A 25,703-nucleotide genomic window follows, 5' to 3' on the forward strand; every position below is an offset into this window, starting at 1 on the left:
ATTTTTACGGGCGATCGAAATCTTAGCCAATGAAAGTCAAAATTCCATGAGGTAAAACTTGACATTTCTATGTTTTCAAACGAGACCAGGCTGCCTATATTTTGTTAATACAATCCTCACGCAAGTGCTCGACTTGTGAAAAGTATAAATATATAAATGTTTATGATAAGTCAGGTTCAATATGTTCATTTTTTTTAGCTTTCGCTGGATTTTTTTTGAGAAATTGAAAACTATACACAACAAAAAAGTAAGTCCCCCCTTAATCAAATTGCTGTTACTTTTGAACCAAATTAGTTTTCGATGTGATATTTCATAGGTGGTTTTCTACACTCATGAAGCAACTCCTTGGGAAAAATGAGATTGATCGGTTGAGTCATGCATGAGTGATTAAAAATTGAATTAAAAATGACAATTTTTAGAAGTCGCAAGTTAGAGTCGTTTTTCAGTTTCTTTAAATACAAAGTTTGGCAAAAGTTGTTTTTAGGTGAACTTAATGGTGTTATGCTGCCATCATTCAACCACTTCATAGCAGATTTTGATATCTTATGTTCATGGTTGTGTGAGCCCAATGTATTGCAGGGACTGCTGAAGCGGGGGGGGGGGGGTGAACTTCAGCCCACCTCTTTTTTCCAAAAGCATGTACAAAAAAAGTAAAAAAAAGACCATACAATTTTGATTTTTTGCATGGTCAGCCCCCCCCCCCCTCACTTTTGGCTCATTCCACCCCACCCCCACTTTGAAAACCGTTCCGCGGCCCCTGAATTGTGACGTATCATCATAGGGGTTTATAGTAGTATCCTCTACAGCTTAGATCATGTTAAAATTTGAAAATGTAGGTGGCTCCCCCGATTATAGGCCCCTCCCCCATTTTGAAATTCTGGATCCACCACTGATTTGTCCATAAATTCAACTGATCCTGAGAAATTGTTTTCGAAAGTTTTCGAATGTGCTCGCTCACCCATGAATTTTTTTTTAGTTCGGAAAGTGTGTGGTGATAAAAATGATGGATGATAAAAACAACAGCAATTAAAGTCACATTTGAAGCCGAATTTGCCCCCAATATTCACTTTATTACCCTTTAAAATGCGTCTTTGGCATTGAAAATACAAATTTTCCCACTTTGATGCGTGCTCACTCATCCATAAATAAACAAATCGATTTCATTTTTGCACAGAATTTTGCCCATAGGTTGATAAACATTACTGCCAAACGACATTGCTAAAGACAGCCTTGAAAAAAGTTCCACCATATTGAATAAGGGGATACTTATTCTTAAACATATGCACCCATAATGTACACAAGTCTATGAGAGAGGAGGTCAAAATTTTAACAAATATGAAATGAGGGTTTGTTTCATGGACGGTTTTTGTTACTTCTGCCAACAGTTATTTCATGAAACTTCGCACATGGCTTCAGAGTAACACTATCCAAAAGGCGCGCACACCAGAATAACCATTCGATACGGCACAAAGTGGGGCCAAGGCCTTGAACTTTCTTCTCATTTGCATAATTTTCGAGTATTGTGTGCTCACTGATGCATTAAACATCGGGATTTTCAAAAAAATCAAATCAAATGAACTATGCAAGGAGGTTTGTGACAGATATCCATAGTTACAAATTGCATTTTTCCAAGAACGTAAAAAAGAGCTAATGACATTCCACATGTTCATTCAAGCGTTTATGTTTAATTAAACGCCTTTGAATCATTGAAACATGTTAATTGGTCATGAACACAACGAAAAAGTTGAGAAAATATCATTCTCAGTTACCAAAATAAAACAATACTTGCCTATTATATTTGAAAATCGTATTTTTTGTTTTTAATACATGTTCATTGAACCGTGAAACGATAAATACTGTTAAAGAAACTCTTCCCCAAAATAACTGTCATCCTATTCTATCATTTTTATTGATAGAAATGTGTAAAAAATCCGATTATAGCAAATTTGGACTAATGTTTATTGAACCGTGAAATTTAGCCAAAAAATTGTATCGTCTTTTAGAAAGTACCTTTTACAAGCCTTCTGACTACTTTTGATGATGAGAATGTGGAATTAGTTCCAATAAAATGGAATCAAAGTCATGATATTTGGCTTGTGACTTTTAAAAAGTGACATTTTTTCCTTCTGACGGTGCTCACTGAAGCATGAAGTAAAATACATTCATGATATTTACTCAGAGATTAGCTTATAAAATTACCTACACGCTCATGTAAAAATATACTAAAAACTCGTTCTGGTTCGGAAATTATTGATGTTTTTTAAGGGGGGACTTACTCTTTTTCTTTTGTGTATATATATATTTTTGGAAAGGTTATTGTATGAGCTATCAGAAAAACAATGCTTTCATTTGCAACGACCCCTATATGGCCAACATCTTGGATTGTATAACCTTTGATAATAATCTTTGCAACTAAACCACCATTTATGAGGACAAGGAATCTAGTAGTAAAAAAGTAATTAACCTTTGTTGAGAAAAAAAATATGATTTTAATTCAGTGGCGTAGCTAGGATTTTTTTCCCGGGGTCACTGGGGGTCCTCGCTTTTTCAGGGGGGGGGGGCACCGGCCATTTTTCCGGTGTGTGTGTATGTGTCACAAGGGCGGATCCGACTTTCGCCAATAGGGGACGGGGCCCGAAATTATCTTCACCTATATTTTCCCCGATCTGTCACTTCTTAATTTTATTCTTATAAAACAACATAAACATGAAATAATCTCATAAGCCTTATGAAAAGTGCGAGCGCGAAGCACGAGCGTTTTTTTTTTTACTTTCATGTATTTTTTCCTGAAAATTTAATTTTCTGGGCAATGTTATGTGTGATCCTGAACAAGATTCGTATGTAACTAGATGGTTACTGCGAACGCCAATATATTTTTTTTTGGCATTCCGACCGAAAAATTGGACATTCTAATTCTTGTATTAATAAATGGGATAAGTATGTAACTAAACAATTGATGCGAGCGCGAAGCGCGAGAGGAAGAAAATTGAGATTTTAGACCTAAAAGCGGGACACTCTATTCATATTTTGTAAATCATAAATAGGATATAATCAATTGGGTATCATTAATAATGCGATCGTGAAGCATGAGCAGACAATTATTGATATTTTGATGTGAAACTGGATAATTTAAGTACATTTTAAATAAAGAACATGCAGGGTATCGCGCATGTTTTAGATTTAGACCAAGAATCAATCTGGGCATTCTGAATACATTTGTTTAATGGAACATTATGAAATACACGTAGACAATATGAACTTGGCAAATCAAACAATATGACCACTCAGCGTGAGCTTAAAATGCTGATATGCAGACCATAAAACGGACATTTTACAGACCACTTAAAATTGTAAATGAAAAAAAATATGATAGCTCGATGTTTGAGCTAAAATATGTTTTGTATATTGACTTCAAAATTTGCTCCATATCAGCCTATTGAACAAGATATGAATCTCATCGAACAGGCAATTCTGGCGCGAAGCGCAAGCAAAAATTTTATATAGTAACAATGAAAGATTTGTTTTTTTAATTGCAAGTCTTCTTCCTCTTATTTTCCTCTTCTTTTTTTCTTCTTTCTTCTTCTTTTCCTTTTTTCTTTTCTTCTTTTTTTTTTGCTCTGCCAATTTTTTCTGGGGGGGGGGGGGCACACCAAATCTCGGGGGGGGGGGGCACGTGCCCCCAGCCCCCCCCGTAGCTACGCCACTGTTTTAATTGCATTTTCTGTTTTTTTTTAACCAATTACCAGACCTTGAACTTACATAAATGTCAAATTATGTGTTGCAAATGATGCCACTTTCAATAAGATTAATGTTAAACCAGAATGTCGTATACGATTAAGAGTGTTTCCCGTTCAAAATTATGATCAAGTTCAAAAGTCAGTTAAGGGTCAATGACCTATGACCATGTCGGGGTATTACATTTCAGCTAGATTACTATTTTTAATGTCATCTGAACTTCAAAAGTATATGGTTCTATTTATTCATTTATTTATTCATCTATTTATTTATCTATTTTTTATTTATTTCGTTTAGCCCAATCAGTAGTCTTGTACGGTTTTCCAGGGGGTCCTGTAAACAAATATTTACAATATAACAGAAAAGCAAATTACATAAGGAAAAATCAAACAGAACATGCAAAATAATCAGAAGTGAATACATGGAAAAAGATGATGGTACATGAGTATAATGTAGGGAAGTAACGTTTATTCATCAAGATTTCAACCAGCATTCCAATACAGGAAAAACACCTCCCTACATTTCAATTATTTAAATTCTGGTAAATCAATGTGATTACTACTAATTATGAATAGTATATACCAAAATTTACTTGTGGAAACGAACATATGCAAATCATCAATTATTTTCTGTAAAATTAACAGAGAAACTCATAATTATTTCATAATTGACAATCTTTAACATAAATTATGTTCGGCTTGCATAAAACTTTAAGTATCATGACCAAGGTAAAAAAATCATTTAGGATCAGTAAAATTTTACCACGTTGGGGGCATCAACATTAAAATCTTATAATGAAGGTTAAGTTTGTAAATTGTCATTATAGGTTTAGAATTGATAGAAGTAAACGGACATATATCATGAAACCTTAAAATAAGGATATTCAAGTGTCATTGACCAACAATTTCATTTGAATGAACATGAGCATTGACATACTCAATGTGTTTCGAAAATATTCACTATGTTCATCAAGAAAACAGACTACAATTTTATTAAAATCTGGACTAATTACTGAATTTGTGCCTTATTTTGGCACCGGTTAACAGCATATAATAACTCCTGCTTACTCAAGTGTAGACATATATCACAATGAAGACACAGTTCATAGGATAATTATACGCATTCATGAGTATTCTTCTTTAAAATCAAATGGACAATTTAAAATGTATATACGCTTGTATTGTCTCAGCAGGTGTATTGATAACATAATGTATGATCATAATAATTATATAATATTGACTGGCCTTGAGGGGAACATCAAATATATTGCCAGCAAATGAATCATATTGGCCCGAGTCTTTAGACGAGGGCAATATGGGTCATTTAAGGGCAATATATTTGATGTTCCCCGAAAGAAGAGCCAGTCAATATTTTTATTATCATCCAAATCAGATATCTAGAGCAAAAATCATGATAATGGGGATATTTCTTTTAAAAATAGAGTTCTATTGTGTCATGTTAATATCGGTCTAGGCTCTGCACTTAACCATTATGACGTACTTGCAAGCGCTCGGATTCAGCGTTGTCTTTATTATGACGTATATTGTTGGTGGGCGGATCCTTATGAAGCGTATCTCTTTATACGCATCCACAAATGCCCGGATGTGAGACCAGGGAAAATACAAAGGTATATTTTGCTTCGTCTCTGCATGCAAAGTAAATACGCGCATTGAGACCGAGGAAAATACAAACAATATACCTACCCTTCCCGATATTCAGAAAATGTAGGGCAATACGGTTTTGTAAATGACCAGCTCAGATGTCTGATACGGGTGATAATGACATATAACACTTATTACAATGTTTCTAAGCACTTTGACGGCTACGGCCTGGTCGGATGCTCGAGCATTCAGGGAAACAAGACCTTTGACCTTGACTGAGAAACTTGTTTTTCATTCCATATCATTTGCTATATCAAATAACAATATATAAAGTTTCAATTAATTTTATAGAATATTTTGAAATGATCAACAAAAAACAGATTCTTAACCAATTAAGCTAATTAATCTAAAATGACCTTTTACCTTGGCCCATGCATAACCCCACCCCAATAGTCATCTAAACATGCTTAATGTAATTTCCAATATTACAACCAAGTTTAACATAATTCGAAATTAAAATGTTAAAATCATCTTGAAGATTTTTAATATTTTATTTTATTTAAGCTCTTGTCAGTGGATATCAGCAATTATTAACTCATAAATGATCTTTGACATTTTCCTAGAGACCAGAAATGTTATTAATCAGTTTGCTGGTACTAAATAGCAATTATCGTAATAGGACTTAATATTCAATTTTATCTTGAAACTTAGACATCATTCGATGTTGATGTCACAAAGCGGTCATACACTGTTAGAACTGTGGTGTTAAAACTGACACCAATTGGTGTTAATAGAGGACCACACCCTGAGGTGTTAAAATAACACCCTAGAGATTGAACATAACACCAAAGAGTGTAATATAACAACCAAAGGTGTTGTAATAACACCTATAGGTGTAAAAAACTAACACCACCAATTTAACACCGGTGTAAAATAACTGGTGTGGTCCTCTATGTAACTAAACAGTTAACACCAGTTAACACCACAGTTCTTGCTGTGTAGTCCACTGACCTTAAATGACTTTTGACATTGATCATCTGACCTGAAACTCAGAACAGATGATAAGTGATACTTGATTGTAATCTTTCCAAGCTTAATAATGAAATAGGTTCAATACTTCAGAGTTTTTGCAAAAAACCTATCAATGGTTAAGTTTTAAATGTTAATACCACAGCATTGGTCAAAGCTCATTGACAATTTACCTTTAATCTTGATTATGTGATCTGAAACAAAACAAATTACTGATCAATGATACCCGATTACTAATATTTCCATTTTTTTTACACCTGGTTGGTGATTAAGTTGTGCTGATATTTAAAAAAAATTACCTTTGATAGGATTTTTCAATGTTGATACCACAACACGGATCAAAGTTCATGTGCCCTTAGTGACCTTTGACCTTGAGCCTGTTAACTGAAACTCATGCCAAATGACCAGTGATACCTGATTACCTAATGTCTAACCTTCATGAAATAGGTTCTATTACTTTTAAGTGTTTATGTTTAAGTCTCTAGGCGAGGGCCAAAGATCATTTGTGGGTCAATAAGCTGATGTCAAGTGACGAGAACCTAACCAACGTTTCACAAGATTTGAAATAATAAACAAGTTTCAGTAATTACATGAATGTTGTGGGTAGTGCATGGGCCAATGTCAAAGGTAATTTCAGAGCATATTGCTTGGTTGAGAATTGATATTTTGTTCATATTTAAAAACATACTTAATGAAATCAAATAAACTTAAGATAGTTTAATTGATATGGCAAAATGATATGAAATTAATAACAAGTTTTCAGCCAAGGTCAAAGGTCACATGAGGTGTACCAATTTAACATATCGTCGCACGCACCACGAACGGTCCTCTCTGCGCACTTCAATGCGAAAGTTAGTTTGGCAGAAAACGCATTTAAAGAAAAGTTTTTTTTAAACCAGCAATAAGTGCACCTACAAGGAGAGCAAATTATTTACCAGTGTTTTCGTTCGATAGTTCATATTCCAAAGTTTTATCCCGTATCTTTATATTTTCTTGAAGTTAATTATTTACGCTACAGTGGGCATCGTAACAGAGCGGACGGTCTGTGGTGAAATCGCGAGGCGCGATAGCGCACTCTATCTATTCCACGATTGACCACGAACCGTCCTCTCTGTTACGATGCCCACTGTAACATTGTACTTTCTGATAGCTCATACCATAACGTTTCAATAATTAACAGTCACGTACCTTGGTACGGCATGGGGGGGGCACCAGCAAAAAATTTGAATCACTTAGGTATAGAGACATTTAAGGATTGTGCAATTAAACATATACGTATCTCACTGAACAAATAATGCGAGCGCGATCTGAAAATGTTTGCTATTCAGACCTCAAAAGGGACAATATAAGCAAATCTTTGTAATCATAATACGTACCTGTCACGCTAAACAAACAATTTTTTTTTACATTGACCCCAAACAGTGACATTTTAAGGACTATTTTTAGGGATCCATTAAGACTATACATATCCCACCATAGTCATCTAATGCGAGTGCCAGGCCTTTGCGGATTTTGTTAGAATTACATTTGACACATGAAGCACTTTTTTTAGTTATTGTAATCATGATAAATAAACTCATCAAATATTATTAGGAAATTCAGACCTGAAGAGGGTTACTCCCCGTAGATACGCTACTGGTCTTCACTTTCTCTCAATAAATATCCAGCGAATGTTGAACATGATCACAGTGAAACAGACTATAATCGATATCTTCAGAGTCATTAAAACCAGATGACTAAAAATTATTTTCTTATACTACTACTACTACTACTACTACTACTACTACTACTACTACTACTACTACTACTACTACTACTACTACTACTACTACTATTAGTACTATTACTACTACTCAAACTACTACTACTACAAGTGACTCCAGTACCATCATGACTATACTGCTATAAAATGTTAACAGCAGTTGCTACATTTATATCATCAATCACAGGAATCACATGGAGAAGGAAGGATGGTCTACTCTATGGACTAGTGGATGCCCCTGATAAAAAAAATTTCGATGATGCGAAGGCTGATTGTCAAGGACTAGGTGGAAATCTGGCAAAAGTTGATTCGGAAGTGATCCAGGTATGTTGAAAGATTATGCACTATATTTCAAGGGCTGACCAAGTGTTTTTTATAAGAGAAGGGGGGGGGGGCAGAATATTGTAAAATTGTAATTGTAAATCACATGATTTTTTTAACGACATTGAATGTTAAAAAAATCCTATTGTGTTGCCTAATAGAAAAGGCAAATAAGAATGATTATCATTCCAAGGTTTGCCCTAAAAAAGTTATCTAAATCAATTTGTTATTGTTATATAGAAATTATAATAATCCAGTAGCAATTGGTGATGACTTCAATATTAAAGACGTGAGATAAAATTATTTTGGATAATTTTCAAAATAGGAACCAAAATTCAGTAAAAAAAATGCAAGAGTTCTTTAGTTCTTGGACACTTTCTTATATATGAAGAAAGGAAAATAAAGATAAAGACAATATACGTATAAACAACGGAATCCATGTATGAAGAGTCCCTTAGATTCGAAGAACTTACAGATAACATCCAATTCTGCTATTGTTCCCTACATAGCACCAGACCATGCTCAAGTTGATTTACATTTCCATGAAGTATTATAAAAAAAAATCCTTACAAAAATTAAAATAAACGATATATTGGACGTTTAATAATCGTCCCTTAAGCGATAATTTAAGAAGATGATAATTTTCTTTGTTGGAATTAAAGATAAGAGTACTTTGGGACTAAAAGAAAATGGAAATAAAGAAGTTTACAATTAAAATATCAAGGGAAAGGGTGGAGGAAAGAAAGGAAAAATCGAAAAAAATAGAAAGAAATAAAGGACTTAGAAAGGAATCTATTGTCGATTAATATTGGAGACCACAAACTTATTTTTGAAAGCATAAGAACTAAGAAACAACAGCTGAGCTTACTTTATGATCATTTTAATGAAAGTTTGAAAGTCCGGTCAAAGTAATCATGGTATGACTGCTGAAAAAAAAATACAACATTCATCAAACCGTTAACACAGTCTAATAGGAAAAACAATATAATACAACAAATAATTACCATTGGAAGCATCGCTACTAACGAAAAAGATATCATGGAAGGAATCAAATCGTCCTACAGGCAATAGGAAACTGATTCTAAAGAAGATGACACTTTTTTTCTCATAACAAGATTCACGATAGAAAAAAGTTTAGTTTGTCTTTTCAAACATGATGATCACAAAGAAATCTGCTTTCCACTGGTATAATGATAGTAATATATGAGACATGCATGAAAAAAAAACGAAACAAAGAAACATATGAAAACTAAGGTACGTACCAAAATTAATGGGTTTTATGTTTCTTCAATTTATTGGAAGGAAAAATAGCTGAACTAAAATGTTAAGAGATACTGAAAGGTATGAAGCTCAACAAATCGCACGATAATGATGGTTTAAGTGTAAAATTTCATCCGAAATTTTGGCCACTACTTCAGGGTGGTCTAGTACTTGCATCCTTTAATGGGGCCCTGCATTTGGGAAAATTGCCAGCCTCTCAAATACAAGCAGTTATTACTTAAAGACGGTAACGATCCAAAACTTAGCGAAATCTACAGACCGATTTCGTTATTAAACGTAGATTATGAAAACAATCTAAGGTACTTGAAAAGATAATTCAAGAAGTTTTACCTGGATATTGTATGCTATGATCAGCTGGGTTTTGTTAAAGAAAGAAACGTTGAAGAAGCAGATACGAATCATTGATGATATGATCTTTCATATTTCCTGCTATGGAGAACCGGTATTTTTTTTAGAAGCCATTGATTTCGAAAAAGCATTCGACTCTGTGTCACATCTGTTCTTACATAAGGTATTAAAACAATGCAATTTTGGACAAAGGTTTCCTAAATGGGTTAACCTTTTACTTTTATATTAAAATACGTAAATATGTGTTATTAATGGATTCACACCACCATTTTCAGTTTGGAAGAAAAATAAGGCAGGGAGATCCCTTTCTTCATATTTATTCGTTTGAAATTTAAGCTCACACGATTAGGAATAATTATAAGGTGAGAGGGATCAGATTTGGGAATACAGAAATAAAACAAGTTCTGTATGTAAATGATATAATGCTTTTTATTAAAGATTCACTGTCATTTCAGGGAATCGAACCCATTTTTGAAGCTTTTCATAGAATAGGCCTATAAGGATTTTATGACAAGACTGCCTTTAAGTCCAAAGTTATCAATTCATATATTACTTTTGGGAAGCAAGTAGATATTGTTAAGATATTAGGAATGTATTTTTGATAAACACGAATATCAAGGAAAAAGTGATCTACAAAGAAAATGCTGAGCAAGATTAAAACATTAAAACCTAGAGAACATAACACCAAAGAGGGTAAATGTAACAACAAAAGCTGTTGTAATAACACCTATAGGTGTAAAACTAATACCACCAATTTAACACCGGCGTAAATTACTTTTTGCTGTGTTCTACGTTCAATTACTGTGGTGGAAATGGGTGGAAGATCTCCATCACTTTCATATTTTGTTTTGCGATCTCTCCAACTAATATTTTGTACCCTCATTGAAAGTCGAGTATATGTGCCATTAGTCTATCTTATAATGACTTCTTGATTGTCCATGTTTCTATAAACCATACACAAGGATACCTTTACACATGCCATAAACAGGGAGCAAATTTTTTTTGACAGTGAAATCAAATGTAGCTTATTACATCCATTGCACACAAGAGCTTTCCTAGATTTCCAGTATAGGTACATGATCATGAGATTCGTTAAATATCATGTATTCGGTCTTTTCGGAATTCAAATAGAGGTCAAACTTTGCAGTTCCATCCTCTACGACGAGAAGTGTAGTTTTTATATAATATAATTAAAGATTTGTTTTGAAGGTTTGCTGATTAATATTGAAGTAAATGGGACAAACATGAAAACAGTACAATTATTATACATTATTAAAATTTTTTATTAAATCTTTTTTTTATCTTCAATGGCAGGGAAAGGGGGTACCTCCAAATATAAACAAATTTAAAGATAAATTAATTGAAAGTAGAAAAAAAGAGAACTAGCTTAAATTGGAAGGGGGAACTTTTTTTCTTAGAAACTTTTTTCGTAGGAAAATTTTAACAATTTGAATAATCAGCCTCCCTGCCCTTTACCCAGTAGCAGTCCTTTTTAATGCCGTGTTTATGCTTCCACTTTTCAGGCCAGAATCAGCGTTTCCAAACGTGATTAGTCCAAAACACGGTTACTTTCATTTATGCATTGTTCACACAGAGCCGAGTTGGATGTACGAGTTTGTGCGAGTTGATTTTTGGGGCTACTCGCGGTAACTCTTCATTCAACTCTTGATAACTCTCCGTTACTCGCAGCAACTCAGCAAAGCTCTTTACAACTCTTGGCAGCTCGACACAACTCGAGTGATGTCGCAGTAAGCTCGTTTAATTTTTTAAAAATTTCAAAATTTTGCCAAGCTCTCGCGAACTCTTGAAAGACTCGATCAAACTCGGAACAACTCAAAGTAGACTCGCTAAACTCGTGAGAAACTCTTCGTAAACTCTTTGTAACTCGTGAAAAATCGAAACAAAATTTACATAAATTACCATATATTTCCACAAACGAGTTCCCGCGATTCTACTACGACCAGCTACGAGTTCTGCACGAGCTTGCCGAGTCACTTGGGAGCTAACCACGAGGTTTACAAGAGTATAGCGAGTTGTGAAGAGTTTGAATATTTTTGGTTTCTATCAAGATGGTCCCTGAACATTTAGGGTCAGCGAACTTTGATAGTGTTGGGTGTATGTGACTAATTTTCATCATAACTTTAAAAGTTTGTGGATCTAGTTCATGAAACTTGGACATGAGATCAACAATATATCCCTCAATATCCTGTGCTCGTTTCAGGTCACATGACCAAGATCAGATGTCATTTAAAATCAAAGAACTTTGTCCGTGTTGGGGGTATTTGTCTAATTGGCATCATAACTTTAAAAGTTTATCGATCTAGTTCATGAAATATCTACACATAAGGTATTCAAGTATGAATGATTGTTTTGCACACGTCTTAAGTCCCATGATCATGGTCATTTGGGGTCAATGAATATAGTATTTTATTATGTCTTTTTTTTAATATTTATAAAAGTATATACATAACAACTCAACTATGTTGAATATCACGACACTGGTTTTAATTTCAGGTATATCGTTAATCATATAGCAAACGGCAGTTCATATTTTTATGTTACCTTTGATTGTATTGTTCTTTATAGAACTCTGAATTCAATTATTTACTTCAATAACGGCCTTGGTTTCAATTATAAATTGCTGCAAACTTAGTCACAGACTTATCAAGCTATAAAGTGTAAAAGTACGTGTTTTTATTCAAACGAATTGACCAATATAAAAGAGTAACATTTACTCTTTTTTCTATGGTACAAAAATAATCAATTTTACTTGATAATAAAGTGGTTTTAAAAAGTCTTTGAGAAAGAAAGTCTCACAATTCAGAAGTTTCTGCAGGGAGATGAATTTAGCTACGAGAGTATTTGGATCAATCTAGTCCAGGTCTATTTGCCCTAGAGCAAATAGACTATGCCTTGTTTTTTATACAATATCTTATGATGGTTTCTTGTCACTATTCGAGGGTGCTGATTACGAATCTGAATGATGCAACTCGTGTAACCTTTATCATTTTCCGCACATAGGCCTATGGCCGCCAAAATATGCAAATTACCCATGAAAATCATAAAATTGCCAGCACATGGGCTATAAAATCAATGTAATTGTGTTGCAGGAGTAAAATACTCATTGAAAAGTGATTTTTGACGAAAATTTTATTTTGTTTAATATTCAAAATGGCCGATACAAACCCTAACTGACTTATGTAACATGTTCTAGGGAAACTAATTTTCACAAGAATGAGCGGAACCATAAAATGCATATAACTGTGATGTATAAGTAAAATATTGTCTTAAACACGATTTATAACTAAATATATCGCATATGGGCAAAGGGCGGCCATTTGAATTTTGAAATATAAAATTTATCACCTAAATGATATATTTCATTAGAAATCATGTTTTCAGACAATAGTTTACTCATACAACACCATTTACCCAAGAAAAGAAAAATTTTATTTTTATTTGTCCCCATTCAATACTGTTGGGCCTGTAGCGGCAATTTTGAATTTCAAAATACAGTATTTATCACCATCCTAGCAGAAGAAATGACTTATCCTGTTAGAAATTGTTTTTAGATAATGTTTTACTCATAGATCACAATTATGTACATCTATGGTGCTTTCTCCTATGAAAATTGGTTTCCCAATTCGCATTGTACGTACATGTAATACAGTCGATGTCTATGGTGGCCATTTTGAAAGTCAAAATACAGTATTTTAACAAAAATATGAAATCTGAATGATATATTTGGTTCTATTATGTTTTTTTTTAGACCAGTATCCCATTTGTTTATCACTAATTCATGCATTTTAGTGCACTCTTGTCATTTTTGGGGGTCCTCATTTCCATTGTAGGCCTACATAATACTGTTAGGTCAAATGGCGGCTAGTTTTAATATCAAAATACAGCATTTATCCCATACATCATAAATGATATATCTCGTTAGTAATAATGATTTTCATACATAACCTCGTTCCCCGGGCCTCGTTCATAAATCATAACTACTCGCAGTAAGTGCTTATTTTTGTGAAAATTAGTTTTCGCCATTCATATTGTACATAATAAGAGTATACAGGGGTTTATGGTAGCCATTTTGAATGTCAATATTTTTTTTGTAAAAAAACCCCACAAATTTATTTAGAGAGTACTTTACTCCTGCCACACAATTACATGGATTTTTTTAGCCATTGTGAAGCAAATCTTCTGATTTTCACGGGTAATTTGCATATTTTGACGGCCACATTCGATTTTGCCAATTTGCCAAAAACATTGCTCAAGATTTACACGAGTGGCATCATTCAGATTCCTAATCAGCACCCTCAAATTGATTTGAAAAAACAGAGAAAATATTGTATATATGAAAAAAAAGGTTATGCCTCTTCTAGCCTAGACTAGAAAGTCCATCTGGTCATCCATCTCGAAAAAAGCAAAATGCACGAAAATGCCCACCTATCAAAGGCTGAATTACTCGTATGAAGATCTTAAAAGACTCTCAGTATACTCTCCCAAACTCGAGAAATGATCGCAATCACCCGAGCAGTACTCGGTACTACTCGTTGATAATTCTTCGTGACTCGTACTGCGCTCTGGTTAATCTTTAAAAACATTCCTGAAAATGTACCATTTTCCCCTCGAGTTTCCGCGAGTTGGAACTCACGGAAGCTTGCAGGAACTCGTATACCCAACTGTGTGAACAATGCATTAAACGCTGTTTCAAAACGCCGATCGTAAACTCACAAAAAGGTGCGTTTGTAAACGTCGTTTGACCAGAATCAGGCTTTCTGGGGAAGTATAAACAGAACCACGATCGTAAACGTGTTTAAATGACGTCATTTGGTACATGCTTCCGGTGAGATGAAAATCCGCGGGCAAATACAGTCGTATTGCTCCATGTTATCTCCACGTAACAACAACACTCGGAAAAAAACTTTCGAAAAAGGCGCGCCCAATTTGACCTCGCTTTCCTGTGAAGCCAGCTGGAGATCGATCGTGATTTCGCCTCTGAAAAGCCAGCATGAACAGCACTCCCAGAACCACGTTTACGATCGGCGTTTTGAATCGACGTTTGAAAACGCTGATTCTGTCCTCGCAATGGAAGCATAAACACACCCTATGTGAGGTTAGCGTTTTGACAGGGCCACGCAACTTGGCTCCATTCCTCGCCAAGCAGTGGCTGAGGCGAGATTAGTGGCATACGACGAGAATCTGCGACTTGAGCGCAAGAGTGAGCAAGTTAGTAGCGAGCAAGGAAATATAAGAAAGTGGAAGGCTTATACCCGTCCGCAATGTACTCACCGGTTTGTCGCCAATTCAATAGCCCTATAATCTTCGCTTGAGTGCACTGAGCGCCATCTTGCTAGTCCCTCAGTTTGTCGGATCATACGGTGCATGCACACAGCTCGGAATTCAGCGCAGAATCAACAGTCTCGAGCGAAGATTTTTTCTTTCATACATTTTTTAAAGTTAAAATATTTTATTTATCACTGAAAATTTCCAAATAAGATCCCTGACTTTGTTCATGTTGTTTGTTTTAAAGTATGAGCTAATTAGAAATTGAAGGCAACATGCATGCATCACTAAAAACAAAGGTAAACTAAAACTTTCTGCTCATTTTTGTAGGTGGAGCTTTGGTTTTGGAACATTGGACATTATCTGTTTATACTATTTACACAATTTTAACATGTTCATTACTATGTTTGGTCGTAATTATTTTAATTCGATTATGTGATTTATTTTCAATATATACAGTAATATTAATAAAAAACTAACAGTCGCTCGAGCACAGTGCAAGATACTGCCAATGAATATATCAAGCTAGTATTTCCGCTGAAAGAAATGATTTTTTAACACTGTTCGTCACCATGCCTATGCCTTTTCTGTTTCGTTTTTTTTTCAGTTCATTTATTTAAGTCTGATTTATAGTGTACATCCCTGAACAACTGATATTACAATTTTAAATAAATTATTTAAATTTTACTTGGGGTGGGCTAAAGTTGGCATGTACGTCTTATTGTGGACATAAGTGGCATCGATTCCTATGTTTTGGATGGGACAATTTTTTTTTAATTTAAATTTTTTGGCGCATGCACAAACTTTTTCTCGCGACGTCCGCCATAAAAATTGATTTTTTTTTGTATGATGATACTTTTCATATCCGCCCAAACATAAGTACATTTGCATAGCATATAGGGCTATCATAAATTGATAAAATGTGGGAATCACTTTTTTTGGGGGGTGGGGGTGGAAATCGATGTTTGCCTCCAATATTTTTAGGTGGGCATCACCCCCTGCATGCCCCCAGGTTGATTCCTCTAATTGTAATGAAATAATATAAGGCTTATCACTGCATAGAAATGGGTCATGTTACTAACATAGTAATAAGGCTTAACGCCGTATGGCTTATTTGTCAAGTTACATCATATTTCCATAAAATATGTATTCATATCCCTGGATTATATTTTTACATCTTTGGATTTATCTTATTTTAGTTTAAGTTTTATTTAATTTCTAGCATTTGTAAATTAAGGAGCGGATCGATCGATCAGTTGGTAATGAAAACAATAATAATCATAAGTTTCTCAAAACAAACGATTTCAGCAGTGTGTCCAAAGATCTGCCGAAAAATAAATGTATCAATATATCGGGTATGAGATTTTATTTAGGCCTACCCTTCATATTTCCTGCTGCAAAACAAACATTTTCTCAAATACTTTTAATACTAGGCCTACCAGTTCGCACTGAGATTAATAGAGAAATAATTTTCCTTTTGATTCGTGAAATTGTATTGAACAATGCGTTTACTGTTGGTTGACGATAATTTTGGAATGATTTCCAGATTAATCTGACCTTTAAAAAATCAGTTACATTTACACATATTAAACGCAAATTGAAAATTTCTATCCTTAAAAAGGGGACACATTTTTCCCGGAGAAAATTTGACAAGCAAAAGAAAAGGGGAGGGGGTCACCTAAAATGGATGGAAATTTCGTCCACGTAAAATTTGAAAAGCAAAAAAAAAAGGTCTTAACTAATTGTGTATGAAAGACATATTACTATTATTATTAAAAGATATAGTTTGCCCCCCCCCCTTTCAAAAGGGGGCACGCTCGTGCAAAAATGACACATTTAAAATAAATATTTTCATTGTGGCTCTCAAAAGGGGAAGGGGACGGGGCACGCGCCGGATCGATCCGCCAGTGCTCTTAACATACCTAAAAAATAATAACAGGGCTCTTCATGCTGAATATCATCTAATCGCCAGTCCACCCTCGGCCTTTTCTTCTCTGTCCCTGCATGTTTTTATGTTTTTTACTCTCTCTTTCTAATTGCTTTTATAAAAGGCCTAAACTCTTTTATGCTGAAACAAATTGGCAATACTTATGAGTTGATCATAATAAGGATAGCATCAATTACAAGCTCTGCTTTTATTTTCCCTTCAAATTCTTATCTTTCTTTATGTTTTTCAGTAATTTGCAACTTCAAGTAATGACTTTTATTTTCGATCATTCATTTTATAGTAAAACCTTTTTCTTAAAAAAAATACATATCTGTTTCAAAATGACCTTCATTTGGAACGTACTTATAATCACAGGACTTTTAAATATGTACCTGTTAAACATTGCCAACCCATCCTGTTTTAAAGCATATTATTTTTATTCTCTTTTTTATAATCATAATACAACAAATTGATGATACTTATCCGATTTGATAATAGGCCTATGAGGAAACTATAAGCACTTGCTGCTTTTATTTTCCCTTCATGTGTGCGTCTCTAATCTGCAACTTGAAATATTACCATTTTTAAAATGTATATTGAATTAAATATTGTACTATTATCGTTTATGTTTTCTTACTTGTCGAATATCAAACTGTAGGCTTTTTATATTTTGCATATTACAGGATATGAAAATAAACCAAACTGTAACACGAACAGTCAATTCTCAACACTTTTTGCAGTATTCGGGACGACACCTTTTTTAAGTTTTCTGAATGGCATTCTAAGAAAATCTGTCTTATTTACAGAAAATTTGAGTATAAAAACGCGTGAAGAGTCTTTCCACATCATTTCCGTCGTATATTGGTGCAGTTTAATGCAGAAAATACGACATACATCCGTTTAGGGAAGTAATTTCATGGAGCAAATTACATTCTTCACGCACGATCAGCTTTCCCCTTTCTTTTATTTCCGTGGTCGCGAGGCCTTTTGGATTCTGGTATATAGACGTGAATGTATGAATTAATCATGAGCACGCTGATGTTTATTATTACAACATATTGTATAATGAGGAAGAAATAAAATATGATTTGATAAATATACCATGAAAATCTAGCCAAGTTGACTCGGAACAAGTCAGGGTATGTTTAAAGAATATGCGAGTGATCAGGGGCGGACCCAGTACTTTTATTAAGGAGTAATTAATTGTAATTGTAAAGCACATAAAAAAAGCAAAAGCCCTTGCTGATAAAAGCATTCTATTGTGTGCCTAATAAAAGAGGCAAATAAAACATTATTCCATGACACTCACGGTGTCCCCTCAAAGAAAAGATAATAAAGCAAATAACAAAAAGCATCAAAAAGTGAAAATACTGATTCATATATTTGAGATGGGTACTTCGCATTAAAGGTACATATCATGTAGGGGTGGGTGCCCCATTGGCCCTTCCCTGGCTCAGTATATACTTAAGATTTAACTTATACGATCCGTTTTAGGGACTTATTTTGGGTTAACTATTAAGGATTAATGGATGATTGTTAATGTAAAGTTATTAACATTCTGTCAATTCTAGGGGTTCTTGATAGATTTAATCTCCCCTGCGGAAGGAGAGCCTCAAGGGACGTCATGTTCTTGGATTGGAGCAGATGACAGAGAGGACGAAGCAACGTTTAAATGGTTAGATGGGACACCTTTGACGTAAGCAACACCTTCGCAATATCGCAAATAATTATTTTACATTTAGTTTCATTTCTGTTATGGTATCTTCAGTAGGGTACAGTTGGTATAGCTCCAAGCTGGTGTAAAACCAATTACATTGTATGGCTGATCAGTTTTGTTTGTCATCTATTTGCTTTAATGGATCACACAGGAATTTGACCTAAAGCAAGGTTTCCACTTTGGCGAGTTGGAGTTGCGAGTCATACGCGAGCTGCGCGAGCTCTAACTCGCATTAACTCGCACAAGCTCGCGTGAAATTTACATTTGTTTCTGGAATTTGCTCGAGTGACAAAAGACTCAACATCGAGTTCACTACGTTCGCTGTACGAGTGAACCGAGCGCGAAACGACTTAAAGCGAGCTTTAAACGAGTTATCAAGATTTTGTTACGAGTGTTAAGCGTTTCATACGACCAAGGGGCGGGACATGCACATTTTTGGCACTCAAAGATGGATGCCGGTGGCGGCGTCAACACCAAATCTTAACCGAAGGTTAAGCTTTTGAAATGACATCATAACTTAGAAAATATATAGACCTAGTTCACGAAACTTTGTCATAGGTTAATCAAGCATTACTAAATATCCTGACCGAGTTTCAGGTCACAAGGCTAAGGTCAGAGGTCATTTGGGGTCAATGAACTTAGACCATGTTGGGGGAATCAACATCAAAATCTTAACCTACGGTGACGTTTTTAAAATGTCATCATAACTTAGAAAATATATAGACCTAGTTCACGAAACTTTGTCATAAGGTTATTAAAGTATTACTAAACACCCTGCTTGAGTTTCAAGTCACATGACTAAGGTCAAATGTAATTTAGGGTCAATGAACTTTGGCCAATTTGGGGGTATTTGTTAAATTACCATTATAACTTTGAAAGTTTTTTAATCTGATTCATGAAACTTGAACATAAGAGTAAACAAGTCTCACTGAACATCCTGTGCGAATTTCAGGTCACATAGTCAAAGGTAAGTGAACTTTGATGATGTTCAGGTGATCTGTTGAATTATCATCATAACTTTGAATGTTTATAGATCTGATTCATGAAAGAGTAAGAGTAATCAAGTATTACTGAACATCCTATGCGAGTTTCAGGTCACATGATTAAGGTCAAAGGTCATTGAACTTTGGCCAATTGGGGTATTTGTTGAATTACCATCATAACTTTGAAAGTTTATGGATATGATTTTATCAACTTGGATATAAGAGTAATCAAGTATCACTGAACATCCTGTGCGAGTTTCAGGCCACATGACTAAGGTCATCATGGTCATATGGCCATTGGACTTTGGCAATATGTTGGGGGTATTCGTTAAATTACCATCATAACTCTGAAAGTGTATGGATCTAGTTCATAAAACTTGGACATAAGAGTAATCAAGTATCACTGACAAGTCTTAGGTCGCATGATCAAGGTCAAATGTCATTTATTGTCAATGAACGTAGTATTGTATCATTAATGAATTATGTTTTGAGAATGATTATTTTATAATAGTTTTCAAAGTCAGCACTGCTGCTATATTGAATCGCGTGATGTAGGTGAGACTGCCAGAGGCGCTCCACTTTGACCTGGTCTACTTTGGTGTCTTGTTCTTTTACCTGGCTCTGCTCGTCATTGGCCTCCTCTTCCGTTTCAATTGTCTCTTCTACTTCCACCCTTGTTTGAATGACATCTTCTTTCGGAGTTTCCCGACCTGAATGGCCACAAATCTTGAATCTTTTGGGTCGAGGCATATTTCTCTCCTTATTTGTTGGTATTTGTAATAATGGAGTGACAACAGCCTTTTTAAAAGTACGTGTACATGCGTGGGTCAGTTAAAATGTGCTCTCACTTTAAAATAAACTCCTTAAAAAAAGTTTGGAAATCTGAATTTGATCGATAATCCCTCCTCGGTTTTTAGTAAATATCAATGTGTAATCAATATCAATGAATAGATCATTCATTTCTTTTAAAATTGATACCCTACATGATATGATTATGGTTCACTTGGAGGTGCAGTGCCTTGAAATGTGAGGCAAGGTAAAAATTCAAAAGTTGCAAAATGACACAATATTGAAAGTCACTGTTCTTTTCTTCCATGGTGATGAGTGAGTTTCCCAGCGGTTTCTTTTGTTTTCATGCACCTTAACATCAACATTCAAATGGAATCAAACACACCTCTGCACAAGCAAACACATAACAAACAAACCAACATAAACCACAACAAAACGTAAGAAATGAAGAAGCAGGAGCTTGATTTGAATGGATTTTCATCTCTATTGACACAGACAAAAGAATCACGTTCTGTATTGACCCTTCATGACTATTTCTGCTCATTTTGCAACTTTTAAATTCAGACCTCATCCAAAACTTTTTAATTTTGCTCTTTTTTGATGACATGATCATAACAAGCATGTTATCATTTTAAAGAGAATCAACTGATCTTTTGAAAGATATGAAATATGCATTGTGTAAAATTTCGAATTGGGAGAAATTAATGGTCAAACTCAGATGTCCAAACTTGTTTTGCTCGTTTTGTAGCTTTTCAATTCAGACTTCATCTAACACTTTTGAATCCTACTCTTTTCGTAATGGCATGATCATAACAAGCATGGTATCATTGTAAAGAGAATTAAATGATCTTTTAAATGATGTCAAATATTTGTTGTGTAAAATTGGGAGTTGGGAGAAATGAATATTCAAACTCAGATTTCCAAAAAAAATTTAGGGGTTTATATGTAGCAAAATGGATATTTGTCATTTAGCTGGCATGTAAATGAGCACTCGCAACGCACTCTGAATAAACTCATACGAAACTCGCTGTAACTCGGGGTGATCGAGCTAAAGTCGCGCTAATCTCGTGGGCACCTCCACTTGACTCGTAAAACGATCGCAATGCTCGTATCTCGCTCTTGAGAACTCGGAACGCACTCGCGTATACTCAGATGTGGCGAGTTATTACGAGTTATTACGAGTTTATCTCGAGTTTTTTACGAGTAATTGCGAGTACTGCGAGTATATAACGAGTTTAGGTGAGTTCAGCACGAGTTTCAGCGAGTTAGCAAAAATTTTGAACATGTTCAAAAATTTTGAAACTGCTCACGACTTCAAGGAGAGTCGTCCCGAGCTTGAACGAGCTCCGCCGAGCCATGCCGAGTTGTCGCGAGTTATCCCGAGTTTCATGGTGAGCTTTATGCGAGTTATCGCGAGTGCCTCATTTTGGCAACTCGCTATAACTCGCCATAACTCGCGATGTTAACTCGCCAAAGTGGAAACCTTGCTTTACTTTTTTAGTTTTAGTGTATAGTTAAATATCTAATATATATATTATATTTCACAATATATATATATATATATATGTATATAATATATATATTGTGAAAGAAGGTTAATTGGTATAGTGTCGAAAATCTGACGGTCAATCGGATCGGAGTTGCCCTAGCCACTAACCCGTCCCTGTGGTCCAGTGGTTAAGGCACCGGCCAAAGAATTGCCAAAGCTGTTGTACATGTATAACTTCACACACACACACACACACTCACACACACACACACACACACACACACACACAACATATATATATATATATATATATATATATATATACATGTATATATATATAAATATCTCAACGACTTTTGCGACGGCGTCATGTTAGCCATCTTTCGGAAACCTCTACAACACGAGATTATACTTTCTCCCATACGTGTACTGCATCAAAGCAATAGCTGAGGCATGGAGGCTTGTCATTATTCAAAACCCACCTTCACCCGACAAAGGAAATTACAATTGGTATAGTGTCGAAAATCTGTCTTTCTGACGGTCAATCGGTTTGGGGTCGCCCTAGCCACTAACCCGTCTCTGTGGTCTAGTGGTTAAGGCACCGGCGTTCAAAGCTGGGGGCCTGGGTTCGATTCCCGGCAGAGACATTTTTCGGCATCACCAATTTTTCCAAAGGGTAGATAGCTCTGGAGAACCTTGATTTAAGCTACGCCTACCATTTTTGCCATTTCTTCCACAACATATTCAAATACAAGAGTTGCCAAAGCTGTTGTACATGTATAACTTCACACACACCCACACACACACGCACACCCACCCACCCACACACACACACACATATATATATATATATATAAGCATCTTGGTTTTCCACGTATTGGCAATATTAAGACATCAGGAATGCGAAACAAATTCAAGAGTAATGCAGTTTTTGTAATGCCAACAATTAAGTATATATATCTTAAAGTTTCACGTATTGGCTTCTGTAATCATGGTAATGGTAACAAAATATGCTGAAGATAATGCTTTCGTTGCCAATATAGTTTTTATTCTTTACTCGAATTTTTCGACGGTCCTCCGTCTTCTTCAGGAGTATATACAATGTGTGGTATCAATCAGAGAGCGCATCCTCAGACAGATATTGTTATGATGACTGGCTGAGGATGCGCGTCCTACACAGAAACATACATAGTAACGCTTTTTTGTAATTATCTAATTGTTACGTAACAGTAAATATTGCGCAATAACATTTCTTGTTACGTAACAATAAGAAATTTAAGAGATGAGATGATAGAACGAAGATCAAATTGGTTAAGAGAAAATGGTTCTTCCGAAAAGTATTAAGTACGAATAGGTATTATTGAGCAATAAGATATATATAAATAAATCAAAGACTTCTGCGTCAGCGTCATGGTAGCCAACTTTCGGAAACCTTTACAACGCGAGATTAGAGTCGGGTAACTCAAAAGTTAACGATCAATCATAGACTGGATTACAGTTAATACAATCAAACGTAGAAAAATGTTCTACAATCATTGCCAAGCTTTGTGTTACAGGCCCTATAGATCTTGCTTTTCGTGTGCAAAGCTCTTTCATACGATACCAGCATGCCATTTGCCTGCCTGAGCTCGTGGCGGGAGTGTACCTGTATCATGGCTATGACTCCAGCTGGCTGGAGACATGCGAAATGTAAATTATGACATGGATAAGAAAGTGGTTTTTCAAACAGATCGAGTACATATTGAGTAAGGAAAAACTTACCGAATTAAGGCTTCGATATACATGTAGATCATTACAGTCCATCGAATCGATAATGCATTAAATGCATTGATGGATCACTGGCAATCGATTCCATGGGTCAGATCACCTCTCCAGCCGAAACCAATTCGCATGAGTTGATATGTACACGGCATGCAATAGGCCATAAACCGTCTGAATAAGATCCAAATTTGCGGGGGGGGGGGTTGCCTGCTCCTTCTACACAAATGTTAAGCCTCTAGCACACAATGTAATGGGCAGTATGTTTTATTTTCCGCAGAAATGGGGCATTTCCCGGGGTACACTTCCATCGATGAGGGGATACCAGGCACGACCATTGGGTTTCGAAAAGCACCCTAAAAAAGGGAAGCAAGACTTTTCCAGATTATGAAAATGCATCTCTTAACAAGTATTTGGGTTGTGACACCCTACAAGTATTGGAAATATACCTTTTTTCAGTATTTTAATCATCGTTTTTGACACCCTATTTACGCTACGTAGGCCTATACGTATATAACGTACTTACCAACTCTTTCCCTTTTTACGTGTGGTCGCGCCTGGTATCCACTATTCAATGGATAGTGGCCCCCAAGGACGGCCTCTCGAGCTCTGGAGGAACCAAATATGTATTTGGAAATTCGTCCTAAATCGGATAAATCGCTGTTACCATAGTAGCAACCAGAATTTTGCACACGAAACGCAAATTGAATGTTTCCGTTCCAGATGCGAACATGTCACACAATTTGCATTACAGGACAGTTTTACGACCATGACGACGGGCCTAAAAGTCTCTCCCAAAATCAACTTGCGTCGTAAATAAGCGTTCGCGTTCTTCCAACGAAAGGTCGGGAATGTAGAAACAAAAGAAGACTTAATTGAAACGCCGCGCCGTGAGGAGACATAATCTTCCAAATTTTTCGGTCATAGACCTTCTTCAGGGATGATTTTATAATCCAAAACAGGTTCCATCATTTCGTGATGACACCAACGCGCAATAAATACAATGCGCAACAACAGAAGAGGGGAAACCAAAAAGTCACTTGGCGGGCTGTATCTGGGTTTCACAGCGGAAGCCACATTTCCAACAAATTCAACATTTTGCTCTTTAATTTGATACCTCAATTACAAAAAATGGTCAAGAAATAACAAAGTTCTGGATATTTGAAATAAGGCTTGAATTTCAATAATCTTCTAAAATGAAGAAGCTTTGCAGGCTAGTGTCCAGACTCACTCAACACTCCGTTTTGTCGACGATCAGCCATGCATTAAGTCTCTTGTTAACCGTGCGATAGCTTCCGTGCGAAACCGATGAAAACACGTTTATTTAATGAACTTATGGAAACACAAGCATTGGTTCGAGGGAACAAAACTTTTTTACTTTTTGACCATTTTCTGCAATTAAGGTATGAAATAAAGAGCGGATATTTAACTTTTTAGGAATGCAATTTTTCTTTTTGAAATTCAGATACCCCCGCCAAATGAGTTTTTGGTTTTTTGGTATGATAAATCATAGCTTAATCTCGTTTTTTTTTTTGGGGGGGGGGGAGACGCACTGTAGGCCTATATAAACACAACATCAAAAGTAAGCCCCTCCCCCTAAAAAAGCCCCAATGAAATCGTCCGGTAGAAGAAATCATTCAAGTTAAATACAAGTCTGGGATGTAGCTATGGTTGTTA

The sequence above is a fragment of the Lytechinus variegatus genome, chromosome 17 (genome assembly GCF_018143015.1).
Source record: "Lytechinus variegatus isolate NC3 chromosome 17, Lvar_3.0, whole genome shotgun sequence".
Taxonomy (NCBI): domain Eukaryota; kingdom Metazoa; phylum Echinodermata; class Echinoidea; order Temnopleuroida; family Toxopneustidae; genus Lytechinus; species Lytechinus variegatus.